At 41.3% G+C, this 18,503-nt stretch overlaps 1 long non-coding RNA gene across 1 annotated transcript in view; it reads left to right on the top strand.

Annotated features, from left to right (window-relative positions):
* Nucleotides 1-14,368, top strand: part of LOC132536919 (uncharacterized) — a 76,215-nt gene extending 61,847 nt beyond the window's left edge. The window contains exon 3 of the long non-coding RNA XR_009548449.1: nt 14,286-14,368. This is a non-coding gene — a long non-coding RNA (uncharacterized LOC132536919). The remainder of the gene's footprint in view (nt 1-14,285) is intronic.
* Nucleotides 14,369-18,503: the final 4,135 nt, after the last annotated feature.

The following is an 18,503-nucleotide window of genomic DNA, read 5'->3' as shown; positions in this document are numbered from 1 at the left end:
GAGCAACAAAATGGGGGGGGCAGACAAAATAAAAAAGATACAAAGTCATCTAAGAAAAAGAAAGAAAGAAAGAAAAATAGGAGGAGAGAGAGAGAAAGAACCAGACATCACTCTGGTACATGTGCTGACAGGGGTTGAACTTGGGAATTCATGTTTGAGAGTCCAATGCCTTATCCACTGTGCCACCTTCCAGACAATAAAGCCAATAAAATTTTAATGGGGTACTGGAGAGATAGTGCCAGGATAGCCTGAGGGTGCTTCTTCCCTAGCACTTGCTCTCTGGGTTGAAGAGAATTTGATGGGAGCCAACCTAGGCTGCTGCACAGGAGAGGGATTAGGAACTCGTGCCGGGCTTGCGTCAGGGGAGGGAGGGAAAGTGAGAGAGAGAGAGACAGAGACAGACTCTGGGACTCGCAGAGCGGGAAAGCAATCCAATGTTTTTAATCAGAAAAGAAGATTCTTTTCCCAATAAAGAAATAAATTTTTAAAAAATTTTAAAAATTAAAAACAAATCTACAAAAAAAAAAAAAAAGAAGAAGATTCTTTTATACTTGCCAAGAAGGAAGTGGTAGGGTGGAAAACAGGATGTGACTAGGAGAGGGGGCAGAGTGAAAAGAAAGTGCAAACCAGTGGGGATTAAACCAGTGCCCTGCAGGCAGGGCAGGTCTCAGGTAAAACAGTGATTATGTAAATAGACCACAGTGTTAAGCAATGCAGGGGAACAGAAGCAGAATTAGCCAAAGGAGAAATGATGACCAATAAGATAGCATGATGATTATCAAAAGACTTTCATAACTAAGGCTCTAAGGTCACAGGTTCAATCCCCAGCACCATTTAAGCCAGAGCTGAGCAGTGCTCTTCTCTTCTCTTCTCTTCTCTTCTCTTCTCTTCTCTTCTCTCTCTCTCTCTCTCACCTCTTTCATTAAAATAAATAAAATACATTTAAAATTTTTATTGTAATATATGCACACCTGTTCATTTATAAATGATTCAAGGTCTTAATCAGTTTATAGGTTAACATTATTTTCATTCTCAGCATGAACTATGTGTCACTGGCATGGTCTTGGCCAGGCACCTTGGAGTGTTTCCTGTTATATATATATATATATATATATATATAGTTTTTTTTTTACCAGTGCTCTACATGGCTCTGGCTTATGGTGGTATGGGGGATTGAACATGAGACTTCAGAACCTCAGATGTGAAAGTCTTTTACATAACAATTATGATATATCTCCTGCCCTATTTTTCATTTAAAAAATATTTGTTTTCAGGGCCGGGTGGTGGTGCAACTGGTGGAGCACATGCATTACATTGAGCAAAGGACCCAAGTTCGAGCCCCCGGTCCCCACCTGCAGGGGGAAAGCTTTACAAGTGGTGAAGCAGGGTTGCAGGTGTCTCTCTATTTCTCTCCCTCTCTATCACCCCCCTCCCTCTTGATTTCTGACTGTCTCCATCCAATGAATAAAGATAATAATAAATAAAAAAATTAAAAGAAAGTATTTGTACCCACAACAACCCTGGATCAATACTCCCAGAGAGATAGAGAATGGGAAGGTTATCAGGGGAGGGGGTGGGATGTGGAGATCAGGTTATGGGAATTGTGCAGAATGCACCCCTCTTATTCTATGGTTTTGTTAATGTCTCCTTTCTTAAATAAATAAATAAATAAATAAATAAATAAATAAATATTTGTTTTCATGAGAGAGAGTGGGGAGAGGTAGGAGAGACAGAGAAAGACAGAGACAGATAGACGTGTGGTAGTGCTGAAGATTGAATTTGGGAGTTCTGGGGCCTCAGGCATGAAAATTTGGTGCATAACCACTGTGCTATCTCTGCACTCATGAAATTGTTTCCTGACATTGCCAAACATGGCCATTTCCCACTGGGCTCAGCTGGCTCCATTTCCCACTATTCTGAAATAAATCATCCCCAGTTATTGGCTTAATTGAATGGAGTATTTGAACTGTTGGAGATAACTTTCCATCTGAAGCCAAAAGCAAAGAACTTAGTGTCTTTGACTCATCTCCAAAATTTGAAATCCAATAATAAAAGCTATTTTTTGATTATGGGGTCTATTATAAGTTAAATTTAATGAAATTATCTAATGAATGAGATTCTATATTTTCCCCACTCCTCCCAGCCTATAAAGAGCTGTTACTGTATATTTCTTGAAGAGACTTGCTTTTAAAGCACTACAAAGAATCAATAAATACAGGGCTAGAATGAACCTTAGAGTTCAGCTTGTCCTCTTATATTTTAATTTATGACTGTTTTAATAGATACCTTAACCAGGTAAATGTTGATTTGTGAGACTGCTGTTGTCACAAGGGTACAATTTCTTTTTATATTTATTTTATTTATTTATTCCCTTTTGTTGCCCTTGTTGTTTTATTGTTGTAGTTATTATTGTTGTTGTCGTTGTTGGATAGGACAGAGAGAAATGGAGAGAGGAGGGGAAGACAGAGAGGAGGAGAGAAAGATAGACACCTGCAGACCTGCTTCACCGCCTGTGAAGCAACTCCCCTGCAGGTGGGGAGCCGGGGTTTGAACCGGGATCCTTATGCCGGTCCTTGTGCTTTGCGCCACCTGCGCTTAACCCGCTGCACTACAGCCCGACTCCCACAAGGGTACAATTTCACATCTCCCTATGATAGGTGTTCAAAAGCCACATCCCCCACCCATCACCAACTTGTTCCCTTACTCCATGATAGGAAACCATCAGACCCTTCCTGACCCCTTTCTCCAGATTCCTTCAGTCTGATGCAATACTTCGTATCTAAGTAAGCTTTGCCCTGCATTTTCTCTTTGTTTTTATTTAAGTCCCACCTATGAGTGAAATCATGTGGTATTTACCCTCCTTCTGGCTTAAAGTGACATGATTCTCTCAAGTTCCATCCAAGCTTTAACAAAAGAGAAAATTTCTTACAGCTGAGCAATCTTCTATAGTGTGTGTGTGTGTGTGTGTGTGTGTGTGTGTGTGTGTGTGTGTGTGTGATCTCCTCTGTCACTGGGCATTTGTGTTGCTTCCGCCTTTGGACTGTTACAAATACCAATGCGGTAAACATATGCAGGAAAGAAAGAACATTGTTAGAGACAAAGACTTGAATTCGCACCTCTACATTCTAAGGAATAAGAAATTGTCAGGAAAAAAATGAAATAACTGAGCTGCTTGCAGTACAAGAAATCAAGACATTTACAAAGCCAGCTTAAATGGCACGTGAACAGCAGAGACCTGGACAGCATAGTCTGCCTGAATGACAAAGGAACATCTGGTCTGTCACCACATTGCTGGAAAGTCAGGTCTGGCCACCTGATTAGACCAAGGGACTGATATATATATATATATATATATATATATATATATATGGGGGAGAGGAGAGAGACACAAGACAGGGAGGTTGGATTTGAACATGTGACTCCTAATTTCCTAGTGTCATGGAGTTTCTTGGTTTGATATTTGGGTTTGTTGTTGTTGTTTATTTGTTTGTTTTACCAGAGCATTTGTCAGCTCTGGCTTATAGTGGTATGGGGGATTGAACCTAGGACTTCAAAGCTTCAGACACTAGAGTCTCTTTGCATAACCATTATGCTATTTACCCCGCCCTAATATTTTGTTTTAATAAATAAAACTTTATTAGCATCAAGATTATGTTAGACTGCAATTGATGGCAGCTGGGTGAACTGACATACTTGTAAAGGTTTCTTCTACCTTTTAACCCTTTTTTTTAAAAAGATTTTTTTCATTTTTGAAATTTGTCTTTATTAGATAGAGACAGGCAAAAATCGAGATGATAGGAGAGACAGAGAGAGCGAGAGACACTTGCAGCCCTGCTTCACCACTCACAAAGCTTTCCAGCAATGTGGGGACTGGGTGCTTGAACTCAGGTTCTTATACATTGTAACATGTGTGCTCAACCAGCTGTGCCACCACCTGGCCCCCTTCCTACTCTCCATTTCAGTCTGTGTCTTCTTGCTCCAGCCATAGGTCACATTTCCAAGTCTCTCTTGCAACTAAATTGGATTATGTGACTAGATCTCTCTCACCGAAGGACAGTGAGAGAAGATGAGGTATTCTTGTTCAAGACTAAGATCAGGAATCTTTCTCTCCTTTCCCCTTCCCCCATCCTCTTCCTTAATGTGGAGAAAGAACACAGAGCCCCTGGAAGGGGGAAAGTCAACAGAAGACACGGGAGAACACGATGTTGCCCTCCGCAGCACTCAGTCAGTTGTTGTTCCCATTAGTGTCATGTCACTTCACCGGGATGCAGGTTCTTCAGGTTCTGGTTGGGATGATTTTTGGATACGTGTAAGAGGAGGATGGTACTAATGCCTACCATTCCACCTAAGATACACTGTTACTTAATATTTATGTATTGATTGATTGGTTGGGGGGAATCAGAGCATTATTCTGGTGCATGCAGTGCCAAGGATTGAACTCAGAACATCATGCTTCAAAGTTCAGTGCCTATCCACTGAGCCACCTTCCAAGCCTGCCTTGCCATTTCTTTCTTTCTTCTTTCCTTCCTTTCTTTTCTCTTTCTGTCTTTATTTCTCCATTTCTATTTTCTTTCAGAGGAAGATATAAATAGAGAACCAGAGTATTAACTAGGTGTATATGAAGTGGAGATCAAACTTAAGACTTCGTGTTTCCAAGGCAACTGCTCTACCCACTACACTTCCTCCGGGATATAGCACTGGTTTCACATTATTGTTGTGTATCTATTTTATGTTGAAATAGCTAAAGACACGTAAACAGTTACAAAAGTAACTGGAAATAGCCCAGTGTAAAGCACAGGATTTTACATGCAGATCCCTCGGTTTGATCCCCAGCACAAGCTGTAGCCAGAAAGAAGCAGTGTTTTTGTCAGAAAACAAATAGTACAAAAGGTTCTAAGTAAGTGGTGAACTAAGCACCACTTTACTTTCTTCACGTGTTAAATATCGAAGCAATAATACAATTTAAAGCAGTCCCTCCTACCTGTATTTTGTCCCAGTTAACTTTAGGGGGAAATCCTAACAGTCCAGACTACTTAACAATAGCTCACCCACCATTGATGGGGTTCTCACTGCCATCTAGTGGTTGGGTTTTCCAACACCAAAAATCAGGTCTAATCTAGTATTTTCTTCTTTTTTTTTCCCTAATATTTATTTATTTATTCCCTTTTGTTGCCCTTGTTTCTAATTGTTGTAGTTATTATGGTTGTTGTTGATGTCATTGTTGTTGGGTAGGACAGAGAGAGATGGGAAAGACAGAGAGGAGGAGAGAAAGATAGACACCCACAGACCTGCTTCACCGCTTATGAAGCAACCCTCCTGCAGGTGGGGAGCCGGGGGCTCGAACCAGGATTCTTATGCAGGTCCTCATGCTTTGTGCCACCTGTGCTTTGTGCCACCACCAGACTCCTTAATCTAGTATTTTCTTTTAATTTCTTTATTGAGGAATTAATGTTTTACATTCGACAGTAAATACTATAGTTTATACATGCATAACATTCCCAGTTTCCCATATAACAATACAGCCCTCACTAGGTCCTCTGTCATCCTTTTTGGACCTGTATTCTCCCCCACACCCACCGCAGAGACTTTTACTTTGGTGCAATACGACAATCCCAGTTCAGGTTCTACTTGTGTTTTCTCTTTTGATCTTCTTTTTCAGCTTCTGCCTGAGAGTGAGATCATCCCATATTCATCCTTCTGTTTCTGACTTATTTCACTTAGCATAAATTTTTCAAGGTCCATCCAAGATCGGCTGAAAATGGTGAAGTCACCATTTTTAATAGCTGAATAGTATTCCATTGTGTATATATACCACAACTTGCTCAGCTACTCATCTGTTGTTGGACACCTGGGTTGCTTCCAGGTTTTGGCTATTACAAATTGTGCTGCTAAGAACATATGTGTGCACAGATCTTTTTGGATGGATGTGTTGGGTTCCTTAGGATATATCCCCAGGAGAGGAATTGCAGGATCATAGGGTAGGTCCATTTCTAGCCTTCTGAGAGTTCTTCAGACTGTTTTCCACAGAGGTTGGACCAGTTGACATTCCCACCAGCAGTCTAGGAGGGTTCCTTTGACCCCACACCTCTCCAGCATTTGCTGCTGTTACCTTTTCTGATGTATGACATTTTCACAGGAGTGAAGTGATATCTCATTGTTGTCTTTATTTGCATTTCTCTGACAAAGACTTGGGGCATTTTTTTTTTTCATGTGTTTCTCAGCCTTTTGGATATCTTCTGTGGTGAATATTCTGTCCATGTCCTCTCCCCATTTTTGGATGGGGTTATTTGTTTTCTTGTTGTTGAGTTTGGCAAGCTCTTTATATATCCTGGTTATTAGCCTCTTGTCTGATGTATGGCATGTAAAGATCTCTCATTCTGTAAGAGGTCTCTTGGTTTAGGTAGTGGTTTCTTTTGCTGGGCAGAAGTGTAATCTAGTATTTTATTTCCTTCCTTCCTTCCTTCTTTCCTTCCTTCCTTCCTTCCTTCCTTCCTTCCTTCCTTCCTCCCTTTCCTCCTTGTTGCAGGAGTGTTTGTGTGTCCTCAGAAATATATTCTCATATGAGATAGAGAAAGCAAAGCACTGAAATTACCCTCTGGAGCTGGAACACTGACCATAGCCAAGGCACACACCCTGCCAGGTAAGCTATTTTTCCAGTTTAATTAGGACCAATTCAGAGAGCAACTGTCTTAGATTATATCCCCTATGAGCAGAGTTAGAAGTGGAATTTTTGTTTAGTTTTTCAGAGTCTCACACTTTTATCCCTTCTGATTGGATTGCTTTTTCAATCAGAAGATAGATGACAGATAGATGATAGCTAGATAGATGGATAGATAGATAGATTCCATAGCACCAGAGCTTCCTAGGACACCCATAACACTCCCCTTATAGTATCAAGACTTCAACATGGCAAGGAAGATGACCTGCCTTGTTTACTACCTCTCTGGTCCCCAGAGATGGGAATTCTTGCTTAAGTATTATTATGAAACAACCTATAAGGGAGTGGAGAAATGAGCAGGAGACTGCAGGGGACGATTAGGCAAAGATAGGAGTTCAAGAGAAGCCTAACCTTAATCCAGTGCCATGGGAAGACCAGTACTGTGAGCTGCAACACAGAAGTTGTCAAGACAACTTGTCATAGTGAGTGGTATGTTCCTGACAATTAATTGTTGCTCATGTTTCCCTAGTTAAAGGACCTAACTTTCAACCATGCATTCCAAAGCCACTGCCAGATGAGATTCCTGTCATGCAAGAACAGTTCTCCATGAAAGAACAAAGGTCTAAGTCAATGGCAACCAACACCAACAGTACTTTGGTGGTGAAGACCTTTATTAAAGGCGATAAAGGCAGGTCTCCAAACAATGTTTGTTATGCCCATTGAGACAATGTTACTCACTTTAAAAATTGAATGATGAGGGTCGGGCGGTGGCGCAGTGGGTTGAGCGCACGTGGCGCAAAGCGCAGGGACCGTCGTAAGGATCCCGGTTCGAACCTCCGGCTCCCCACCTGCAGGGGAGTCGCTTCACGGGCGGTGAAGCAGGTCAGCAGGTGTCTTTCTCTCCCCCTCTCTCTCTGTCTTCCCCTCCTTTCTCCATTTCTCTCTGTCCTATCCAACAACAAAGCAACGTCAACAATGGCAATGATAACCGCAACGAGGCTAGGGCAACAACTAGGGCAACAAAAAGGGGGAAAAATGGCCTCCAGGAGCGGTGGATTCATGGTGCAGACACCGAGCCCAGCAATAACCCTGGAGGAAAAAAAAAAATTGAATGATGACCTTCAGGAGGAAAGTTTCACAAGTGATGAAGCAGCGCTACAGGTGTCTGTTTCTCTCCCCTCCCCATGTGCCTTTACTTCTCAAGTTCTCTCTGTCTCTGTACAGAAAGAGAGAGAGAGAGAGGAGGTCACCAGGAGCAGTGAGCTCTTTATGCAGGCACCTAACCCAAGGGATAATCCTGTTGTAAAAAAGAAAATAATAAATGGAAAAAAATCTGAATGATGAGAGGGCAACTGTGTGAAGTTTTTGGCAAGAGTATTCCTGGTGGTTGTTTTTTAATTATTATTAGTGATTTAATAATGATTAACAAGATTTTAGGATAAAAGGAACACAATTTCATACAGTTCCCACCACCAGAGTTCCATATCCCCTCTCCTTCATTGGAAGGTTCCCTATTCTTTATCCCTCTGGGAGTATGGACCCAGGATCATTATGGGATGCAGAAGGTGGAGGTCTGACTTCTGTAATTGCTTCTCTGCAGGACATGAGCACTGGCAGGTCGATTCATACCCCCAGCCCATTTCTGTCTTTCCCTAGTGGGACAAGGGTCTGAGGAGGTGGGGTTCCTGGACACACTGGTGAGGTTGTCTGCCCAGTTCCAGGTAGTTCTCATGTGGGGAATGCCTTAGCATGTTTGAAGTACTTAAGGAAAACCAAAGCAAGTGGCATATAGAGAAAGGACAGTGGGAAGAAGAGAATGTACTTATTTAAATGACAGACCAGCTGACACTTCATATCTTCAGATTATGTTAATGTAATTTATTGTTTTCCAAATAATTCACTGTGAAAACTACTTTCTAAATAACGAGGGAAATAAGAACCATAGTGTTCATTTGGTTCACACAAAGAAATTTGAGTGGCATGATTAGAAATGTTATTCTTGCTTGCCCTCATTAAATATGCACATCTACAACTGTTGGACTAATTGAATTAGTAGAGTATTGATCTTGCATGCCTGAGGTTCCTCGTTTGATCCCTGTAACTGTATGTGTGAAGCTCTGGGTTTGATCCCCAGCTCACATGGGAGCATAATGGACATAACTAAAGGAACCCCACAAACAATGGAGTGGTGCTTTGGCATTTTTCCCCTCGTTTTATTTATTTCTTTTCCTCTCTTTTCTCTAAAAAATATAGAATAAAAATTGGGCCAGGCTACCACATTTAGGAAAGATAGAGACAGGCTAGGGGTATGAACCAAGCTGCCAATGTCCATGTCCATCAGAGAAGCAATTACAGTAGCCAGAACCCTCACCTTCTACACCCCATAAGGAATTTTGGCCCATACTCCTAGAGCAGGGGAAAATGAGCAGAAGGCTCTGAACCCCCATTCCATCAGGACCCAGAAAAGGAGAAAAAAAAGGAAGGATTCTCAGAAATAGTAATAAATGTAGGTGTGACTTAGAAAGGAAAAGAAGGGGAGTTGGGCAGTAGCGCAGCAGTTTAAGTGCAAGTGGTGCAAAACACAAGAATCATTGTGAGGGGGAGTCAGACGGTAGAGCAGCAGGTTAAGCACACATGGCACGAAGTGCAAGGACCCGCGAAAGGATCCCGGTTCGAGTCCCCGGCTCCCCACCTATAGGGGAGTCGCTTCACAAGCAGTGAAGCAGGTCTGCAGGTGTCTGTCTTTCTCTCTCCCTGTCTTCCTCTTCCCTCTCCATTTCTTCTATCCTATCCAACAAAGATGACAACAACAATAATAATTACAACAACAATAAAAATCAAGGGCAACAAAAAGGAAAATAAAGTTTTTTTTAAAAAAAAAAAAGAATTGATGTGAGGATCCCGGTTAGAGCCCCTGGCTCCCCACCTTCAGGGGAGTCACTTCACATTCAGTGAAGCAGGTCTGCAGGTGTCTATCTTTCTCTCCCCCTCTCTGTCTTCCCCTACTCTCTCCATTTCTCTCTGTCCTATCTAACAACGACGACATAAATAACTACAATAAAGTAACAAGGGCAACAAAAGGGAATAAATAAATAAGCAAATATTAAAAAAATAATAAAGGAAAAGAAGGCAGGACCATAGGAAAAATTGTGTGTGTGTGTGTGTGTGTGTGTGTGTGTGTGTGTGTGTGTGTGTAAATAACGGTCACTACACAGCCGTGATCTTGGGAGAACTACTGCAGGGAATGGGATGCAGAACTCTGGTGGTAGAAAAGGTGTGGAATTATACCCTTGTTGTCTTATAATTTTGTAAATCAATATTAAATCACTAATAAAAAGAAAAGAAAAAAATCCTTTAAAAGAATTCGACCAGGGAGTTGACTTAGTGATATCACACATACTAGCCTCTGGGTTCAGTCCCTAGCGTCACACACAAAAATACAGGGAAATTTTGTATATATACTCACTTGTCAATTAGTACCTCATTTTATATGTATCAAATCTTAGATATTTCAGATTTCATAGATTTTTGTAATGTAACAAAGCTGGTCTAATCCTGACCTTGGATGTCTTATAGCTTCCTTTCTAATTAGGCTATTCTTTTTTTTTCAATTTTATTTCTTTTTTAATTTTTATTTATAAAAAGGAAACATTGGGTGGCGCAGTGGGTTAAGCGCAGGTGGCACAAAGCGCAAGGACCGGCGTAAGGATCCCGGTTCGAGCCCCTGGTTCCCCACCTGCACGGGAGTCGCTTCACAGGCGGTGAAGCAGGTCTGCAGCTGTCTGTCTTTCTCTCTCCCTCTCTGTCTTCCCCTCCTCTCTCCATTTCTCTCTGTCCTATCCAACAATGACATCATCACCATCAACAACAACAATAAGAACTACAACAGCAATGAAAAACAACAAGGGCAACAAAAAGGGAAAACAAACCATAGGATAAGAGGGGTACAACTCCACACAGCTCCCACCACCAGAACTCCATATCCCATCTCCTCCCTTGATAACTTTTCTATTCTTTAACCTTCTGGGACTATGGACCCAATGTCATTATGGGGTGCAGAAGGTGGAAGGTCTGGCTTCTGTAATTGCTTCCCCAATGAACATGGGTGTTGACAGGTCGATCCATACTCCTAGCCTGCCTCTCTCTTTCCCTAGTGGGGCAAGGCTCTGGGGAAGTGGAGCTCCAGGACACATTGGTGGAGTTGTCTACCCAGGGAAGTCCAGTTGACATCATGGTAGCATCTGGAATCTGGTGGCTAAAAGAAGAGTTAACGTAGAAATCCAAATACATTGTTGATTACTCATGAACCTAAAGGCTGGAATATTGCAGATAAAGATTTGGGGTCTCCGTTTTGAAGATAGCTAGTAGGCCTATTTAGTTATAATTCCAAAGGGCCCATGACTATACTAATTTTTTCCTGAGCCTGATACCTGGTATGCAGTTGGACCCAAGTTGTTGTCTGGGGAGATGATGTCATGGCTGGAAAAAGGTATAGAAAGCTGGATAAGGGAAAAGAGTAGCTCCCTAATATGGGAAAGGTGTATAAATATTGTTGACTATAAGCCCCATCAATTTGATGTGATCTGGGGCCCATATTAAGTTTAGGAGCCTATGTAACCTCTGAATCCCTGTAGATCTGAGCTCACATTCTGTGTTGATGAGTAGGAACATTCCAAACTGCCCCAATTTCAGGACCCATCTTTCTCAGGTGGTAGATAGAGGATGTCATACAGCCTCCATTCGGAGGATGGAACATTTCTTACCATTGTTGATCCACGTTAAGGACAAGGTCCTATGGGGCCCACAAAGGGGTCTATTGTGTTGTTCCTGATGGAGATGACCAATGACAATGGAGAGAGGGATCTAGGCAAGGTCTAGGCCCATCATGTCTGTGTGGGAATCTCAGGACTCCCCCACAAGGGTCCCAGCTGATAGTGACTAAAGAGTCATCATTTAAGTATGCCAGTAGTCCTTACTTTGATAAAGTTAGCTTTGGAGTGACTGAGGGAAGTGTAACAGGACTTTCAAAGTTAACCCAATTGCCACATAATTTGATTATAGCAATAACTATCTGTTGCCTTCTTAAACAGATAGTTCTTAAGACAGCAGGAACCTCCTGCTTCCTCTATAAAGCCCATATCTCCCCCAGTCCTGGAACCTCTAAGGTGGGGCCTACTTTCCTGCATGCCTCTGTCAATTCATACCAAATGATATTGCATCTGCTGATCCCAACCTAATCAATGCAACCAGTACCACCTTGGCATGCTTCACTTCGGAATGTGGCCAGAGACATCAGGCGTGGAATGTCAACCCTTCAGCCTCATTATTCGGGTGAGACCTTTCCTTTCTCAAATGATTCTCTAATTCCATTTTGGCTGGTTGACTTCCTAACAAAGTCCAAAATCTAGAAATAGACCAGGTCCCATGATCTAGGGCATATGTTCACATGTATACATAAATTAGAGCAAAATATATACCTGAAGGCAAAAGTGCACAATAGTTTGCATTGAGTCAGTAAATGAAGCAAGCAAATAGATCTAAAAAGACACCATAAAGTTCCTAATGAAATAGTTTCTACTTAGACCTAGATACCCTCCTCACCTACTTTCTATTACATTTTCCTCAGTCACTCCAAATATAAGTAGGGTATTCTTAAATGAACCATGCTTGAAAGGGAAAACGGGGCCAGGTAGTAGCACAGCCGGTTAAGCGCACATAGTGTAATCCCACCTACAGAGGAGTCGATTCACAAGCGGTGAAGCAAGTCTGCAGGTGTCTATCTTTCTCGCTCCCTCTCTGTCTTCCCCTCCTCTCTCAATTTCACTCTGTCCTAGCCAACAAACAAGAACAGCAGTAATAGTAACAACACCATCAATGGGGAAAAGATGAGGGGATTCATAGTACAGGTGCCAATCAATTCCCAGTAATAACCCTGGAGGCAAAAAAAAAAAAAGAAAGAAAGGAAAGAAAGAAAGAAAGAAAGGAAAAGAAAAATGTGGGGAGGGGGATAGATTAGTCACAGTAAAAGTCTTTCTTAAAATACCTCACCAGAAAAGAAAGCACTGCTCCTCTTATAAATTCCTAGATTCCTCCTGCTCTTCTCCCCATATTGTCATCAGTTTTTCTAGTAGAAATAACTTTTTTTGGAGATTGCAACGGATCTCTCTCATAGTACTATACTGACCTCACTGTTAAAGGTAACTACCAGGTGCAACTAAGCCCTTTTCCAGTCAAGATAGAGCCTGTCTCCTGGACATGTCCTTCACACCACGGTAAGCTGTGGTTAGGGACTCCCCCACCACCTTCTCCATTTTTGATCCTAATCCTGGCTTCTTACTTGGATTTATTTTCAAACTAGTGTCCCTTTCTCTTAACGACTAATCCATTTTTTGAACTATTGCCAAACTAGGATTTCACAGACCCTGTCCTAATCATTAACATAACTTTCTATATCAGTGTATTTCATTCACTTGTTTGGGATTTAAAGTCCTCTACAAACTGAATGCCTTTTCCTGTCTAAATTTACTCTCTTTCATTCTCCCAACAGGTCACTCTTATACTCAGGATATTCTCAAGAGTTTGTAAACATGGGTGTATTTTTCCTCCTTCCTCTATTTATTATTTTCCCACATCCAGAAAATTCTCTCCCATTCTCAGTTCCTTACATCTTATGCATCCTTGAAGGTCTGCATCCTCCTGAAACCCACTGTGTATTTTAATCCTCTAAGGCTTATCTGTCCTCTGAAATGTAGCATCAATCAAACAATGATCACCTTAGAGAGAATCACTCTTGGGTAAAAAAAAAATAATACACGTGCAGTTACTGGAGAAAACAATAATGCAACCATGATCTCTGTCTTGTAGCAGGATGACAGTGAACCTTGTTTCACTGATACAGTAATTCTTTTAACTCCCTATAAGGACCAAAAATTAACAAGTTTATCATTCTGGCCAAAGAAAGAGCAGAATTGTCATTTTAAAAATATAGGGTTCTGAGGCTGGGCAGTGATGCACCTGCATATATATTTATATTACAGTTTACAAGGACCTGGGTTCAAGTCCCTGGTCCCTACTTGCAATGAGAAACCTTCATGAACAGTGAAGATGCTGCAGATCTCTCTCTCTCTCTCTCTCTTGCTCTTTCTCTCTTCTTATTACTTTATTTATTGATAGAGATAGCCATAAACTCCCAGTTTTCATCTAATTTTTTTCCCTCCAGGTTTATCACTGGGACTTAGTGCCTGTGCTTTGAGTCCACTGCTCCTGGTAGCCTTTTTTTGTTCCTTCCTTCTTTCCTTATTTCCTCCCTCCCTTCTTTCTTTTTTTATTGCAGAGAAGTTGAGAAGTGAGGAGAAGACAGAGAGGAAGATAGAAAGAGAGACACCTGCAGACCTGCTTCACTGCCCTTGAAGCAGATTCCCTGCAGGTGGGGAGCAGGGTCTTGAACCCGGATCCTCATGCTTAGTACTATATGCACTTAATCAGGTGTGCCACCACCTGGCCCCCTCATCTGCTCTTTTCCTTCTTTATGGTTCCTATTCATTAAACAATTTGTCCTGCTATCTATCTTACTGCCTTTCAGCCACCAAGCTGCAGATACTACTATGATTCCATCTTACTTCCCTAGGCAGATGACCTTACCGATGCTTCCTGGAACCTCATCTCTGCAGATCCCTGCCCCACTAGAGAAAGATAGAAACAGGCTGGAGGTATGTGTCGACCTACCAAATTTCTATGTCCAGTGGAGAAGCAGTTGCAGGAACCAAACCTTCTATCTTCTGCACTGCATAAAGAGTTGTGGTCCATACTCCCAGAGGAATAAATAATAGGGAATTTTCCAATGGAGGGGATAGGGAAACAGAACTCTAGTGGTGGGAACTGTGTGGAATTATACTCTTATTGTCTTACAGACTTGTAAATAAATATTAAATAACTAATAAAAAAAACAACCAAGTCTAGGGCCAGGAGATAATTCAGCAGATGGAGTATACATCTTACCATGCATAAGATCCTGGGTTTGATCCCTTGCCCCACTATAAAACACTATCCCTGGGTGGTAGAGTGGTGCTTTGGAGACTCTCCCTTTGCCTCTTACTCTACCTAACTATAAAGAAAAAGATTGCAGTGGGAGGCTGGAAGGCACTACTGTGGATATATTAGACCTTCTGTTCATTTCCCTTGCCAAATAAAGATAAAAATAGAGAAGCTTCTCTCAGTTCACTGTATGGTCCTCCCATCTGATGTTAGGGTCTCAAATTCAGCTAGTTGCACATGGTGAGGTCACCTACTTCTCCAGGTGAGTTATCTCTCAGTTCCTGGTGTTGTTTTGAGGATCGAGTTATATACATAAGGTATGTTACATCTTGGCATAGAGTATTCAAAAAGTGTTAATAAATTACAGAGTAATGTGTAAAGTGATGTTACTTGTATCCAAAAGAAATTGTGCACTACACACTTGTCTTTTTAACGTCCCACAACTAGAAATTATCTGTGCAGACCAAAAGTTGGTAATGACTTTGCAAAGTCCTGTTTGCAAGATTGGTCCTTGGCTAACATTTGGCAATTCAGATTTCAGAAAGATTCCTATTACCATTTATAAGAGTGACCCCTTGTGCCTAAGCTGTACAAACTTTAAATACTATAGTTTGTGATGAACACCTACATTTTTCGATTCTGACATTTATGTGTGTGCCAGGCACCATGGGGGTCTCTGTTATCATCCTCAGTAAAACCCTTGGGTGTTGAGTCTCTGTTGAGTTTTCCTGAATGGTCACATTTCATACACATCATCACAATTTGTTGTTAGGGGAACTGAACATGTCCTATGTACTCCAGTGGAAGAAGGCTCTTGAAAATGTGTGTCTATCGTCCCCAGGACATTATCCCACTTGCCCTTTCCCTTTACTGACTGTGTTCAATATCCTTTAGCTATAACAAATCCTAACCATCAGTATGGTTATACATTTGTGAGTCCTTCTAGTGAATTATTAAACCTGTAGTAGTCTTAGGGTCCCTACTACACATAAGCCAAATGCTCTCCAGTGAGTGAATGGGTAATCAAATTCTGGTACACTCACACAATGGAAAACTATTCATCAGTAAAATGGAATGAACTATTGATTCACACAACAAATGTCAGGGATGTCAAGGGCATTACACTTAGGGAGATGCGATACTCAAAGGACTACACACTTGCCGGATTATATTTATTTGACATTTGTCAAGTGACAGAATTACAATGTGAAATCGATCAATATTAATTATAGGAAAAGAGAGTTTCTTGATAGCCATGAATAATAGCTCTGTATACTGACTGCTAGTTGAATGTGCACTTGTGATAAAAGTGTACATACAAAAACTCGTAACATTCATCTAAGTTCTATTCCTTATATGAACCTGAATGCATAGTATTCAAAAGAAATCATGCACTACACACCTGTATTTTTAACTATTGTCTTACCAAAATCAATGTCTTGTTTTTGGAACCCCAAAAATTAGTAGAATTAGATATTCCAAATAGGTTGTGTTGATATCTAAGGAAGTCTGTGAATTCATTACATTTTAGTCCTACAATTAACATAAAATCTAATAATTTGGAATTTGGTGGTTAATCAAAATGAGAAAAATAGGAACACTTGCTATTTCCCAAACCCAGAAAAATACAGTCTGTTATAGAAAGGCACATATGGTCCTTTAAAACAACAACAACAACAACAAAACCTGTGTGAGAGGCTGGGAAGATAGCATGATAGTTATGCAGAAAGACTCATTCACAAGGTACCAAAGGTACTAGGTTCCATCCCCAGCACCACTGCTAGTCAAAGTTGAGAAATGCTTTGGTAATAAAATAAATAAATAAATAAATAAATAAGGGGCTAGGTGGTAGTGCATAGGGTTAAGCACACATAGTGTAAAGTGCAAGGATTCTGGTTCAAGCCCCTGGCTTGAGCCCCCGACTTCCCACCTTCGGGGCGGCGGGGTCACTTCATAAGCTGGAAAGCAGATCTACAGGCATTATCCTTTCTCTCCCCCTCTGTCTTCCCCTCCTCTCTCAATTTCTCTCTGTTCTAACAACAACAACAACAACAATAACAGCAACAATAATAATGGGAAAAAGATGGCCACCAGGAACAGTGGATTCATAATGCAGGCACGGAACACCAGTAATAACCCTGGAGGTAATAAATAAATGAATAAATAAAGAAGTAAATAGCCAGGAGACATGGCAGAGCACATGCTCTACCATGAGTGAAGTCATGGGTTCAAGCCCCCAGCACCACATAGGAACACTAAGCAAGCTGGAGCAGTGATTTGATGTCTCTCCTCTCTCCTTTCAGTTTTAGCTATCAAAAAACTGAAGGAATTAGGTAGAAGGTTCATTCCCTTCCATCTCGAAGCAGTCATCAAGTAAACAGAGCACTTACAAGTAGTGTACATCTAGGAGCTCTGGAGGAAGAGACCCAAAAATATGATGCACTTTCTTTCACCGTGGTTTGCCAGCGATACTGACAGCTCTTTGAATGCTTCACAGCACTCCCTCCCACAAACTGGCCAGATAAAGGACCAGCGGTAGCGTAGCAGGTTAAGCGCAGGTGGCACAAAGCGCAAGGACCCGCATGAGGATCCCGGTTTGAGCCTCTGGCTCCCCACCTGAAGGGGAGTCGCTTCACAGGCGGTGAAGCAGGTTTGCAGGTGTCTATCTTTGTCTCCCCCTCTCTGTCTTCCCCTCCTCTCTCCATTTCTCTCTGTCCTTTCCAACAATGACGGCATCAATAACAACAATAACTACTACAACAACATAAAAACAAAGGCAACAAAAGGGAAAATAAATAAATAAACAAACTGGCCAGATAAAGCCCACAGACTGGAGTATAAGGCCAAACTAGGTCATGCCGAACATCAGATTACTGTCTACCAGGGTGGCCCCCTATGTCCAGTTCTAAGGGTACAGCCTATGGTAAGCCTGTACATCATTGTATTAACAAGCTGAAATTTTCACAAAGCCTTCAGTCTGATGCTGAAGAGAGAACTCTATGCCACCGTGGGGGCTCTGGAAGTCTAAAAATATTCCTGAGTGGACAAAGATGCCTTATATAAATTCTTTGAGGCTTGTGGTCCGGTATGTGGCACAATGGATAAAGCACTGAACTCTCAAGCATGAGGTCCTGAGTTTGATCCACGGCAGCACATGTATCAGAGTGATGCCTGGTTCTTTCTCTCTCTCCTCCTTTCTTTCTCATGAATAAACAAATAAATAAATAAAATCTCTAAAAAAAATTACTTGAGGCTATCATTGATCCATTCTATAAAACTACTGGAAGACATCCTGCCACCTAGTGGATCACCATACCAGTCCATAAGCACAGGGAGATGAAAGGGATGACATCTGCAACCTGCAAAAGTCACGACCTTGGAAACGACCACAAACTCCACCACGCTATTGGTAGGCCTCAACGTGCCGCTTGTAGAAAACATAATACTTTCTAGCTCCACCATTATTGCTAATAAGTAAATGAATAATGCTTGTAAAAATTCTTACCTAATAAACACTTAAGGGCAATCAATTTTTTTTAAAAAATTTTATTAGTGATTTAATAATGATTAGCAAAATTGTAAAATAACAGTTTTACAATTCCATATAGTTCCTACCACCAGAGTTCTGTGTCCCATCCCCTCCACTGGAAACTTTCCTATTCTTTATACTTCTGGGAGTATGGACCAAAATTCTCTTTGGGGTGCAGAAAGTGGAAGGTATGGCCTCTATAATTGCTTCTCTGCAAAAAAAAAAAAAATCTAAGAACAAGGAAAAATATGTCTGCTAGGAGCAGTGGAATCATGCAAGCAA

This window comes from Erinaceus europaeus, chromosome 2 (genome assembly GCF_950295315.1).
Source record: "Erinaceus europaeus chromosome 2, mEriEur2.1, whole genome shotgun sequence".
Taxonomy (NCBI): domain Eukaryota; kingdom Metazoa; phylum Chordata; class Mammalia; order Eulipotyphla; family Erinaceidae; genus Erinaceus; species Erinaceus europaeus.
The sequence above is the reverse complement of the archived record's forward strand: the minus strand, read 5'-3'. Positions and strand labels throughout refer to the sequence as shown.